The sequence below is a fragment of the Crocodylus siamensis genome, chromosome 4 (assembly GCF_052110815.1).
Source record: "Crocodylus siamensis isolate JL-2025a chromosome 4, ASM5211081v1, whole genome shotgun sequence".
In the NCBI taxonomy this organism is placed as follows: domain Eukaryota; kingdom Metazoa; phylum Chordata; order Crocodylia; family Crocodylidae; genus Crocodylus; species Crocodylus siamensis.
Window position 1 is genome coordinate 53,194,110 of NC_143398.1, and position 12,196 is coordinate 53,206,305.

The 12,196-nt window shown below is 49.3% G+C and overlaps 1 pseudogene; it reads left to right on the top strand.

Annotated features, from left to right (window-relative positions):
* LOC149865726 (uncharacterized) overlaps positions 1–11,547 on the top strand; it is a 42,914-nt pseudogene extending 31,367 nt beyond the window's left edge.
* Positions 11,548–12,196: the final 649 nt, after the last annotated feature.

Below are 12,196 nucleotides of genomic sequence, written 5' to 3' on the forward strand. Positions count from 1 at the left end.
GTCCGGTCCTGCAGGGAGCAAACCAGGAAAGCCAAGGCTGCAACTGAACTCCAACTAGCTTCAAGCATCAAGGACAACAAAAAGTCCTTTTTCAGATATGTGGGGAGCCGGAGGAAAAGCAAGGGCAATGTTGGACCCCTGCTAAACCAGATGGGGCAACTGACAACTGACGCCCAGGAAAAAGCCAACCTATTAAATAGGTACTTTGCGTCAGTCTTTCATCAGTCCCATGGGGCGCCCATGCCTGCTATGGGACAGGGAGATCCGGGTGATGGGGATCCCCTACCCTCCATAAATGCTGACCTCATTAAGGAACAGCTTGAGAAGCTGGATACCTTCAAGTTCAGCCGGCCCTGCCAATCTGCACCCCAGGGTGCAGGGTACTCAAGGAGCTGGCGAGCGTCATAGCCCAGCCCCTGGCACGGATCTTTCAAAACTCCTGGCGCTGTGGTATAGTGCTCGAAGACTGGAAGAAGGCCAATGTGGTGTCGATCTTCAAGAGAGGGAGGAGAGTGGATCCGGCTAACTGCAGGCCCATTAGCCTGACTTTTAACCTGGGGAAGATCTTAGAAAAGTTTATTAAGGACGCCATCCTTGATGGACTGGCCCAGGCTAACATTCTAAGGGATAGCCAGCACGGGTTTGTTGTGGGTAGGTCTTGTTTGACCAATCTCATTTCCTTCTATGACCGGGTGACCTATCACCTGGATGAGGGAGAAGAGATTGATGTCATATATCTTGACTTCAAAAAAGCTTTTGATCTGATATCCCATGATCACTTCTTGGCCAAACTGGCCAGGTGTGGCCTTGGCTCCACCACGATCTGCTGGCTGGGAAACTGGCTCCGTGGTTGGACCCAGAGGGTTGTTATTGATGGCAGTCACTCATCGTGGTGCCCTGTGACCAGTGGGGTCCCTCAAGGCTCTGTCCTGGGACCCATCCTGTTCAACATCTTCATTAATGATGTGGACATTGGAGTCAGGAGTGGACTGGCCAAGTTCACCGATGACACCAAACTTTGGGGCAAAGCATCCACCCCAGAAGATAGGCGGGTGATCCAGGCTGACCTGGACAAGCTCAGCAAATGGGCAGACGAGAACCTCATGGTGTTTAACACCAAAAAATGCAAGGTTCTCCACCTTGGGAGGAAAAATCTGCAGCACCCTTATAGGCTCGGCAGTGCTACGTTGGATAGCACTACAGAAGAAATAGACTTAGGGGTCATGATTGACCACAAGATGAACATGAGCCTGCAATGCGATGCTGTGGCTAGTAAAGCGACCAAAACGCTGGCTTGCATCCATAGATGCTTCTCGAGCAAATCCCGGGACGTCATTCTCCCCTTGTACTCGGCCTTGGTGAGGCCACAGATGGAGTACTGTGTCCAGTTTTGGGCTCCACAATTCAAAAAGGATGTGGAGAAGCTTGAGAGAGTCCAGAGGAGAGCCACGCGCATGATCAGAGGTCAGGAAAACAGATCTTACGATGACAGGCTGAGAGCCATAGGACTCTTTAGCCTGGAAAAGTGTAGGCTCAGGGGTGATCTGATGACCACCTATAAGTTTATCAGGGGTGACCACCAGGATCTGGGGGAACGTTTGTTCACCAGAGCACCCCAAGGGATGACGCGGTCGAACGGTCACAAACTCCTGCAAGACCGTTTCAGGCTGGACATAAGGAAGAATTTCTTTACTGTCCGAGCCCCCAAGGTCTGGAACAGTCTGCCAGCGGAGGTGGTTCAAGCACCTACATTGAACACCTTCAAGAGTAAATTGGATGCTTATCTTGCTGAGATCCTATGACCCCAGCTGACTTCCTGCCCTTTGGGCAGGGGGCTGGACTCGATGATCTCCCGAGGTCCCTTCCAGCCCTAATGTCTATGAAATCTATGAAATCTATGAAACCTGTGTAGTTTTCAGGACTCTGTTTTGCAGACCCATTGAAGCTCATGTTCAGAACCAGTAGCAACGCATAGGGGTACGCAGGAGTGCACCCCCTGAGAGCACTGGTGCACCCCTTGGCAAACAGCATTCCCAGTTGGGGGTCAGCTGACAGCACTGGTGCCACCCCTGAGAGCACTGGCTGGGGAGTGGGGGCTCACCCAGAAGTGCCAGCACTGTCCTGGAAGTGTCAACCACATGCCCAGACGTGCCAGTGGCATGCTGCTATCACTTGTAGGTCAGAGGATCAGCTGTGGTTGATGCCCCCCTTGGTTGACAGGATCGGCCATGGGGATACCCTCACCCCGCTTGTTCAGCAGGATCAGTTGTGGGGGGACTGCTTGATGACTGGCCACTCGGGGGGCAAGTGCCCTCCCTTACTTGAGAGGTACCAGTCACCCATGTTAGGAACCATATATAAGCCAAGGCACTATAGTAGCTGTACACAAATGCATGGAGCCTGGGAAACAAGCAGGAAGAACTGGATCTGTCTGCAGTCCTTGAACAGTCACAGAATTATGATGTGATTGGAATAATAAAGACTTGGTGGGAGCTTGCATGACTGGGGCATTGCCATGGATGGGTACAAACTGTTCAGGAAGGACAGGCAGGGGAGAAGAGTTGCACATAAAAGAGCCATATGATTGCTCAGAGCTCCAGTATGAAACTGGAGAGAGGCCTGTCAAAAGTCTCTAGGTTAAGGTTAGAGGGGAGAACAACAAGGGTGATGTTGTAGTAGGTGTCTGCTATAGACCACCAGACCAGGAGGAAGTGGTAGATGAGGTTTTCTTCAAACAGCTAGTGGAAGTTTCCCAATCACAGGCCCTGGTTCTCATGGGGGACTTCAGTCATACTGACATCTGCTGGGAGGGCAATACATCAGTGCACAGGCAATCCAGGAAGTTTTTGGAGAGTGTTGGGGACAACTTCCTGGTGCAAGTGGTGGAGCAGCCAACTAGGGGCCATGTTTTTCTTGACCTGCTGCTCACAAACAGGGAAGAATTGGTGGGGAATGTAGTAGTAGATGGCAACTTGGGCAGCAGTGACCACAAGATAATTGACTTCAAGGATCCTGCAGGAAAGGAAGGATGGAGAGCAGCAGAGTAAGGACCCTGGACTTCAGAAAAGCAGACTTCAACTCACTCAGGGAACTCATCGGCAGGATCCCCTGGGAAGCCAGTCTGAGGAGGAGAGGAGTCCAGGAGAGCTGGCTGTACTTTAAAGAAGCCTTACTGAGAGTGCAGGAACAAACCATCCTGATGTGCAGGAAGACTAGCAAGTATGGCAGAAGACCAGCTTGGCTTAGCAGGGAACTCTTCAGTAAACTAAATCACAAAAAGGAAGCTTATAAGAAGTGGAAACTTGGACAAATAAATAGGGAGGAGTATAAGACATTGCTTGGGCATGCAGGGATGAAGTCAGGAAGGCCAAAGTGCAGTTGGAGTTGCAGCTAGCAAGGGACGTGAAGGGTAACAGGAAGGGTTTCTACAAAGGCTATGTCAGTAGCAGGAGGAGGATCAGGGAAATGGGTCCCTTACTGAATGGGGGAGGCAATCTTGTGACAGAGGATGCAGAAAAGGCTGAAGTGCTCAATGCTTTCTTGCGTTTCAGTCTTCACAGGCAAGGTCAAGCTCCCAGACTACTGCACCAGGCAGCACAGTTTGGGGAGGAGGTGAGCAGCCAACAGTGGTGAAAGAACAGGTTAGGGACTATTTAGAAAAGCTGGACATATACAAGTCCATGGGACCAGATGGGATGCACCTGAGGGTGCTGAGGGAGTTGACTGATGAGATTCCAGAGCCACTGGCCATCATCTTTGAAAACTCATGGCTAGTACAAGAGAGGTCCTGGATGATTGGAAAGGGCAAACATAGTGCCCATATTTAAGAAAGGGAAAAAGGAGGATCCAGGGAACTACAGACCAGTCAGCCTCACCTCAGTCCTTGGAAAAATCATGGAGCAGATCCTCAAGGAATCCATTTCTAAGCACTTGGAGGAAGAAGGTGATTAGGCAGTCAGCATGGATTCACCAAGGGCAAGTCATGCGTGACCACCTGATTGTGTTCTATTGACCTTCTATGGATGTGGGGAGACTGGTGTGAATGTGGTATACCTTGATTTTAGCAAGGCTTTTGATACCAGTTCCCACAACATTCTCACAGGCAAGCTAAGGAAGTATGGGCTGGATGAATGGACTCTAAGGTGGATAGAAAACTGGCTGGAGCATCAGGCTCAGAGGGTAATAATCAATGGCTCAGTGTTTAGTTGGCAGCCAGTATCAGTGGAGTGCCCCAGGGGTTGGTCCTGGGCCAGTTTTATTCAATGTCTTCATCAACAACTTGGAAGATGGCATAGAGTGCACCCTCAGCAAGTTTGCAGATGACACCAAGCCTGGGGAGTAGTAGATATGCTGGAGGGTAGGGCTAGGATTCAGAGTGACCTAGACAAATTGGAGGATTGGGCCAAAAGAAATCTCATGAGGTTCAACAAGGACAAGTGCAAAGTCCTGCACTTAGGATGGAACAATCCCATGCACCAGTACAGGCTGGGGGCTGACTGGCTGGGCAGCAGCTCTGCAGAAAAGAACCGGGGGTTACAGTGGACAATAAGCTGAATATGAGCCAGCAGTGTGCCCTTGTTGTAGAAGGCTACAGAATGGCATACTGGGCTGCATTGGTAGGTGTGTTGCCAATAGGTCAAGGGAAGTGATTATTCCCCTTTATTCAGCACTGGTGAGGCCACATCTGGAGTACTGTGTTCAGTTTTGGGTCCCCCCACTAAAGAAAGGATGTGGACAAATTGGAGAGAGTCCAGCAGAGGCAACAAAAATGGTGAGGGGGCTGGGGCACATGACTTACGAGGAGAGGCTGAGGGAACTGGGCTTATTTAGTCTAGAGAAGAGAAGACTGAGAGGGGATTTAATAGCAGCCTTCAACTACCTGAAGGGGGTTCAAAAGAGGACAGAGCTAGACTGTTCTCAGTGGTGGCAAATGACAGAACAAGGAGCAACAGTCTCAAGTTGCAGCAAGGGAAGTTTAGGTTAGATATTAGGAAGAATTTTCTCACTAGGAGGGTAGTAAAACACTGGAACAGGTTACCCAGAGAGGTGGTGAAATCTCCATCCTTGGAGGTTTTTAAGACCTCGGCTAGACAAAGCCTTGGCTGGGATGATCTAGTTGGGAATGGTCCTGCTTTGAGCTGGGGGTTGGACTAGATGAACTCCAGAGGTCCCTTCCAACCCTAATTTTCTAGGATTCCTTTCAATTCTAACTTTTTAAGAAGAGTGGTTGCTCCTCAATGGAGCAATCCTCAATGCACAAGCTAATTCTATTCCATCTTGGAGGAAAGGAAGCAAGAGGGCACAGCAGCCTCCCGGCCGTCCAGGAATCTAGCAGACCTCCTGAGGCTAAAAAGAAAGGCCTACAAAGGATGGAGGACGGGATTCACCTCCAAGGAGGATTATTCTGCACTGGTCCGGTCCTGCAGGGAGCAAACCAGGAAAGCCAAGGCTGCAATGGAACTCCAACTAGCTTCGAGCATCAAGGACAATAAAAAATCCTTTTTCAGATATGTGGGGAGCTGGAGGAAAAGCAAGGGCAACATTGGACTTCTGCTGAACCAGATGGGGCAACTGACAACTGACGCCCAGGAAAAAGCCAACCTATTAAATGGGTACTTTGCGTCAGTCTTTCATCAGTCCCATGGGACGCCCATGACTACCACAGGACAGGGCGGAGAGGGAGATCCTCTGCCCTCCATTAATGTTGACCTCGTGAAGGAACACCTTGAGAAGCTGGATACCTTCAAGTCAGCTGGCACTGACAGTCTACACCCCAGAGTACTCAGTGAGCTGGCAAGCATCATAGCCCAGCCTCTGGCACAGATCTTTCAAAACTCCTGGCACTCTGGTGTAGTGCCTGAAGACTGTAAGAAGGCCAATGTAGTGCCTATCTTCAAGAAAGGGAGGAGAGTGGATCTACATAACCATAGTCCCATCAGCCTGACTTCTATCCCAGGGAAGATATTAGAAAAGTTTATTAAAGATGCCATCCTTAGTGGACTGGCTGATGCCAACATCCTAAGGGGTAGCCAGCATGGGTTTGTTGCGGGTAGGTCTTGCTTGAACAATTTCATTTCCTTCTATGACCAGGTGACCTTTCACCTGGACTTGGGAGAAGAGATTGATGTCATATATCTTGACTTCAAAAAAGCCTTTGATCTGGTATCCCATGATCACCTCTTGGTGAAACTGGCCAATTGTGGCCTTGGGTCCACCACAATCTGCTGACTGGGAAATTGGCTCCGTGGTCGGACCCAGAGGGGATTGATGGAAGTCAATCATCTTGGTGTCCTGGGACCAGTGGGGTCCCGCAGGGCTCTGTCCTTGGACCCATACTGTTCAACATCTTCATTAATGACGTGGACATTGGAGTCAGAAGCAGACTGGCCAAGTTTGCCGATAACACCAAGCTTTGGGGCAAAGCATCCACACCAGAAGACAGGCGGGTGATCCAGGCTGACCTGGACAAGCTCAGCAAATGGGCAGATGAGAACCTCATGGTGTTTAACACCGAAAAATGCAAGGTTCTCCACCTTGGGAAGAAAAACCTGCAGCATCTTTATAGGCTCAGTAGTGCTATGCTGGCTAGCACTACAGAAGAAAGAGACTTAGGGGTCATGATTGATAACAAGATGAACATGAGCCTGCAATGTGATGCTGCAATTAGTAAAGCAACCAAAACGCTGGCTTGCATCCATACATGCTTCTCAAGGAAATTCTGGGACGTCCTTCTCCCCTTGTACTCGGCCTTGGTGAGGTCACAGCTGGAGTACTGCATCCAGTTTTGGGCTCCACAATTCAAAAAGGATGTGGAGAAGCTTGAGATAGTCTAGAGAAGAGCCATGCGCATGGTTGGAGGTCAGGAAAACAGACCTTACGATGACAGGCTGAGAGCCATGGGGCTCTTTAGCCTGGAAAAGTGCAGGCTCAGCCATGATCTGATGGCCACCTATAAGTTTATTATGGCTGACCACCAGTATCTGGGGGAATGTTTGTTCACCAGAGCGCCCCAAGGGATGCCCAGTTTTGGCCTTGGCTCCACCACGATCCGCTGGCTGGGAAATTGGCTTCGTGGTCCGACCCAGAGGGTTGTGATTGATGGCAGTCACTCATCATGGTGCCCTGTGACCAGTGGGGTCCCTCAAGGCTCTGTCCTGGGACCCATCCTGTTCAACATCTTCATTAATGATGTGGACATTGGAGTCAGGAGTGGCCTGGCCAAGTTCGCCAATGACACCAAAATTTGGGGCAAAGCATCCACGCCAGAAGATAGGCGGGTGATCCAGGCTGACCTGGACAAGCTCAGCAAATGGGCAGATGAGAACCTCATGGTGTTTAACACCGAAAAATGCAAGGTTCTCCACCTTGGGAGGAAAAACCTGCAGCATCTTTATAGGCTCAGTAGTTCTATGCTGGCTAGCACTACAGAAGAAAAAGACTTGGGGGTCATGATTGACCACAAGATGAACATGAGCCTGCAATGCGATGCTGCGGCTAGTAAAGTGACCAAAATGCTGGCGTGCATCCATAGATGCTTCTCGAGCAAATCCCGGGACGTCATTCTCCCCTTGTACTCAGCCTTGGTGAGGCCCCAGCTGGAGTACTGCATCCAGTTTTGGGCTCCACAATTCAAAAAGGATGTGGAGAAGCTTGAGAGAGTCCAGAGGAGAGCCACACGCATGATCAGAGGTCAGGAAAACAGATCTTACGATGACAGGCTGAGAGCCATAGGACTCTTTAGCCTGGAAAAGCGCAGGCTCAGGGGTGATCTGATGGCCACCTATAAGTTTATCAGGGGTGACCACCAGGATCTGGGGGAACGTTTGTTCACCAGAGTGCCCCAAGGGATGATGAGGTCAAATGGTGACAAACTCCTGCAAGACCGTTTCAGGCTGGACATAAGGAAGAATTTCTTTACTGTCCGAGCCCCCAAGGTCTGGAACAGTCTGCCAGCGGAGGTGGTTCAAGCACCTACATTGAACACCTTCAAGAGCAAATTGGATGCTTATCTTGCTGGGATCCTATGACCCCAGCTGACTTCCTGCCCTTTGGGCAGGGGGCTGGACTCGATGATCTCCCGAGGTCCCTTCCAGCCCTAATGTCTATGAAATCTATGAAATGACGATTTCAAATGGTCATAAACTACTACAAGACCATTTCAGGCTGGACATAAGGAAGAATTTCTTTACTGTCTGAGTGTCCAAGGTCTGGAACAGCCTGCCATCAGAGGTGGTTCAAGCACCTACATTGAACACCTTCAAGAGTAATTTGGAGGCTTGGCTTGCTGGGATCCTATAAGCCCAGCTGACTTCCTGCCCTTCGGGTGGGGGGCTGAACTTGATGATCTTCTGAGGTCCCTTCCAGCCTTAATGTCTATGAAATCTATGAAACCTTGACAGACCCATCATATCGAACTATGATACCCTCACTGAAAAGCTATCAGGATTCACAGAAACTATCTTGGAATCACTTGTATCTTTTAAAAAAGATTCAGATTTGCAACATGTAGCACAAATCACCCACTTTATCCTTACATATAACTTCACTTTTAACAATCAATACTTCCTCCAAACCATGGGCACAGCTACAAAGATGGTCTCCCAATATGACAACCTCTTCATAAGCCACTTAGAGAAAATTTCTAGAAAACTACACACTCAAACCTGCACTCTGCTTGAATTACATCAATGATATTTTCATCATTTGGACCTTGGGGCTGTGTGTGGTCAAGTGTGTTCTGGTTTTATTTTGCTGTATATTTTGTTTCCTCTAGGACTGGAAAGACCCACCTCCCATTCCCGCTTATTGTGTCCAGACCCTTTGTCTTAAGATTCCTCAACAGAACCTGTAAAACCACTTGAGTGACTGGCCAAATCCTGGACTGCTGCCCCACTTTCATTTGATTGGTCTACATTTGCAGTGTTCCAATGAGGCTGCTTTTTGATTGGGACCTTGTGATGAAGGTCAGAAAAGTTATTTAAGGTTGAGGCCACCTGGTCTGGCTCTCTATTTCTTCTTCCTCCTGGGGCAGCTGAAGCCTGAATGCTGGGAGCCAGAGGGGCCTGCTTCCTATGTCACCCCACACTCTTCACCCCATACCCCACACTCTTCACTAATGAGGCAGACAGAAACTATGTGATGGGAAAGCCTCAGGTACAGGGAGAGAAAGTCAGTCCCAGAGTTTGAGACCTCTGCTCTCTCCCACTCCTTTCCCCTTTTGTTTTCTGGGGTTTTGATGCTATGTGGGGGACATCAATCCCTGTGGCAAACTGGCCAAGGTTGAAGTCTGGCACTTTTGCTGGCACACTCTGGCATGCTGAGAGCCTGGCATGTTTTAGTTGCTATTGCAACCACTTTTGGGTTCAGCATAGCAATGTCATTGAACCCCTGCTATGTGTCTTGCTGGCTGTTTTGGCCATGCAGGCCCTGAGTGGGACAATGCCATGAGTGTATCTTCCCCTAGTGCAGGCTGCCTGGGAACGGGGTCCTGGCAGCTACTGGTCATGCAGGTCTCGAGTGGGATGATGCCATGAGAGTATCATTCCCTAATGGAGACTGACAGTTTGGGTCCTGACAGTCCCTGTGTTGGGAATTGTAGTGTCTCAGTGTGGTGGTATAGCTGAGACTACACGTCCAGTCTACAGCCATAAGCCTAGGCCCTTTTTGCTGTTTTACAGCTACTGCATTTCAGTTCCATATGTTGGCTGGCAGGGTGAAACCATGGCACTTCTTGTTGCTTATTCAGGCCTCAGTGGGGTATAGGCCTGGTTAGCTTTTTGCTGCCCAGTCTAGGCCCAGTGAAATAGGCCTGGGCCTTCTTTTGTCCCTTTTGCAGTTTATGCCAGAACCAAGTGCTATAGTTGGGTAGTTCGAATTCAGACGCAAACCAAAGTAGGCCTGGTTCCCCTTTTGTTGTTTCATAGCTGTTACATCTCAGCCTAGCAGTGTAGCTAGACTACTTGTCCAGGCCGCAGCCAAGTAGGCCTGGCAGTCTTTTGTTGTATGTTCAGTCCTGGGTGCAGGACAAGCCTGAGTCCCTTTTTATTGTTTTACAGCGGTTTTGTCTCAGCATTGCTGTATTGTGGAGCTCCAATTGTACTTTTTTTTTTTTGCTGTATGTCAGGGCCTGGCACATTTTGAGCCTGGCACATGCTGCTTCTGCGGCTCTGTGTCCTGACCAATGTAATGTGCTTAGCACTGGTTGCTGACTAGACCCTTTTCTCTGAGTTCTCTTGCAGTTTTCTGCCCCAGCAGAACTGGGATTCAGACTAAAAACTTTGGGGTGCAATATGCTGATGAAAGCAGCCAAGCACCCCTTAAATCTACCTTGCAGAAGTGAGAAACAGTACTATAGTTTCATAGGGAGCAATGAGGGGCCCTTTGCAATGCAGAAGGACCTGTGCTTTTCAGCAGCTTCCTGTGGCTCAGTGGACACATGGAGCAGCTCATTGAACTCTCCAGTGTGGGCCCCCCTTTTCCAGTCCATTGCTAAAGGGCAGGTATAGGTGTGCAGGGTCCCAGAACTACCCTCTGGGGAGTCCCAAGTCCCAGACTACTTAGGCATGGGTAAAAACCACCCTCCTCCCCCATGGAGGGTGCCACCTATAGACTTCTTTTTGTAGTTTGTAGTGTTTTAAAACTATAGTTAGTGGTTACTTTTGTTTTTTCTTTACGCTTTGTAATAAATCTGGGTCTTGTGTTTACACTGCTTTGTGAAAAAGGGGTCATTGGTTTCATTGGATACCCTAGTAATTAATTTAGTGTTTCCCACATAGACTGGGTAGGGGCTTGAGCCAAGGTAAAATATATTTAATATCCCCAAAATTGAATCTGAACATTGTTGCTGCTGACAGGTGCTCAGCAGAAGGGAAAAGTGAAGGCCTTTACCCAACCCTTCTTCCCGGAGACTCTGAGCCGTCACCACCCATGACTGCTTACCCATGACTGCTTTAAGCAAGTTAAGCAAGTGGCTGACGGGCAGGGTGTGACTGATACCATCACCACGTACTGCACCCACACTCGAGCGGAGATGTAGGAATTAGACAAAGAGTCGAAGATTAAATTCAACGAAACATTAATGATTTGGCTGGGTCACCTCGGAGCAAGTAGATTTAGATGAGTCCTCCTACCTAACCTGTCAAGCTGCATGGAGTGGAGGATGCATTACTGATCTAACGGCCATAATGAATAACGTACATTGGAACATCCCTTCCATCCCTCGTCGCAGGACAAGTCGATCATAAATCCCATCTATGGCACGAAGGACGCCCGGTCAACCCTACCGCCAAACAGCTACTACTAGGTATCATAGGGACATCATATGGTCCCTAGAATCCCAGAGCATACCAACTGGGATTAACCGCAGCTCAGCGAAATGGACCATGGCCTCATTGGTTCCTAAGAAATCCGGGAGTTGTACCAACAACCATCGAGGCAGTAGAGGCCTGCGTAGAAGTTTACGGAGGAGACCATGCCATCACCCTCCGCCTCCTTTTAGCCCCACTAGTCGGCCAGCCTGGAGGAAACATCCTAAGCCAACTACCGTAACTCCAAGCACTCCCAAAATCTACAGCTACTACCCAAGCACACCCCACCATTGCCACGAATGCAGGGAACTGGAGTGTAATGATGGTCGGTACCCCAGCCCAAGGTAACGATAGTGAATGGACAGGGCCCTGGGGGGCATTTCATGAGCGGGCCATGCAGTTCAAGAGAACTCCATGAGAACGGGCCATGTTTGGATTTCTACTTGTGAAATCCAGACTCAGCAAGTCGCAGCTCCGAGCACTTGGGGATGCCGGACAAGAGAACCTGGCCGAAGCATTAGGATTCCGAGATAAGGCAAAAAACGAGTACCCACTACCGGTCACCCCGGCGGCAATGAAGATCAACGACCCTATTGCAGCATCAATGTACGACACCCAGATAGCCAAAGACAACCAGTTACAGTGTGATTCCCATTAGATACCGGAGCCCAAATTAATGTTATACAATCCATTGTCCCTCATATACTAATCTCTGGAAAAATCCTCATACAAGGCCTTAACTTGATCGATCAAGTGCAGCGAGTCAAATTCTTTCCAAGTCACTACCCAAAAGGCGTGACAGCAGTACTTGGGACAATCAACTTACTTGGAATCCTGGGAATATGAGCCCTGCAACTGAAAGAACAAGTCCTTCAGGCACTACCCATTCA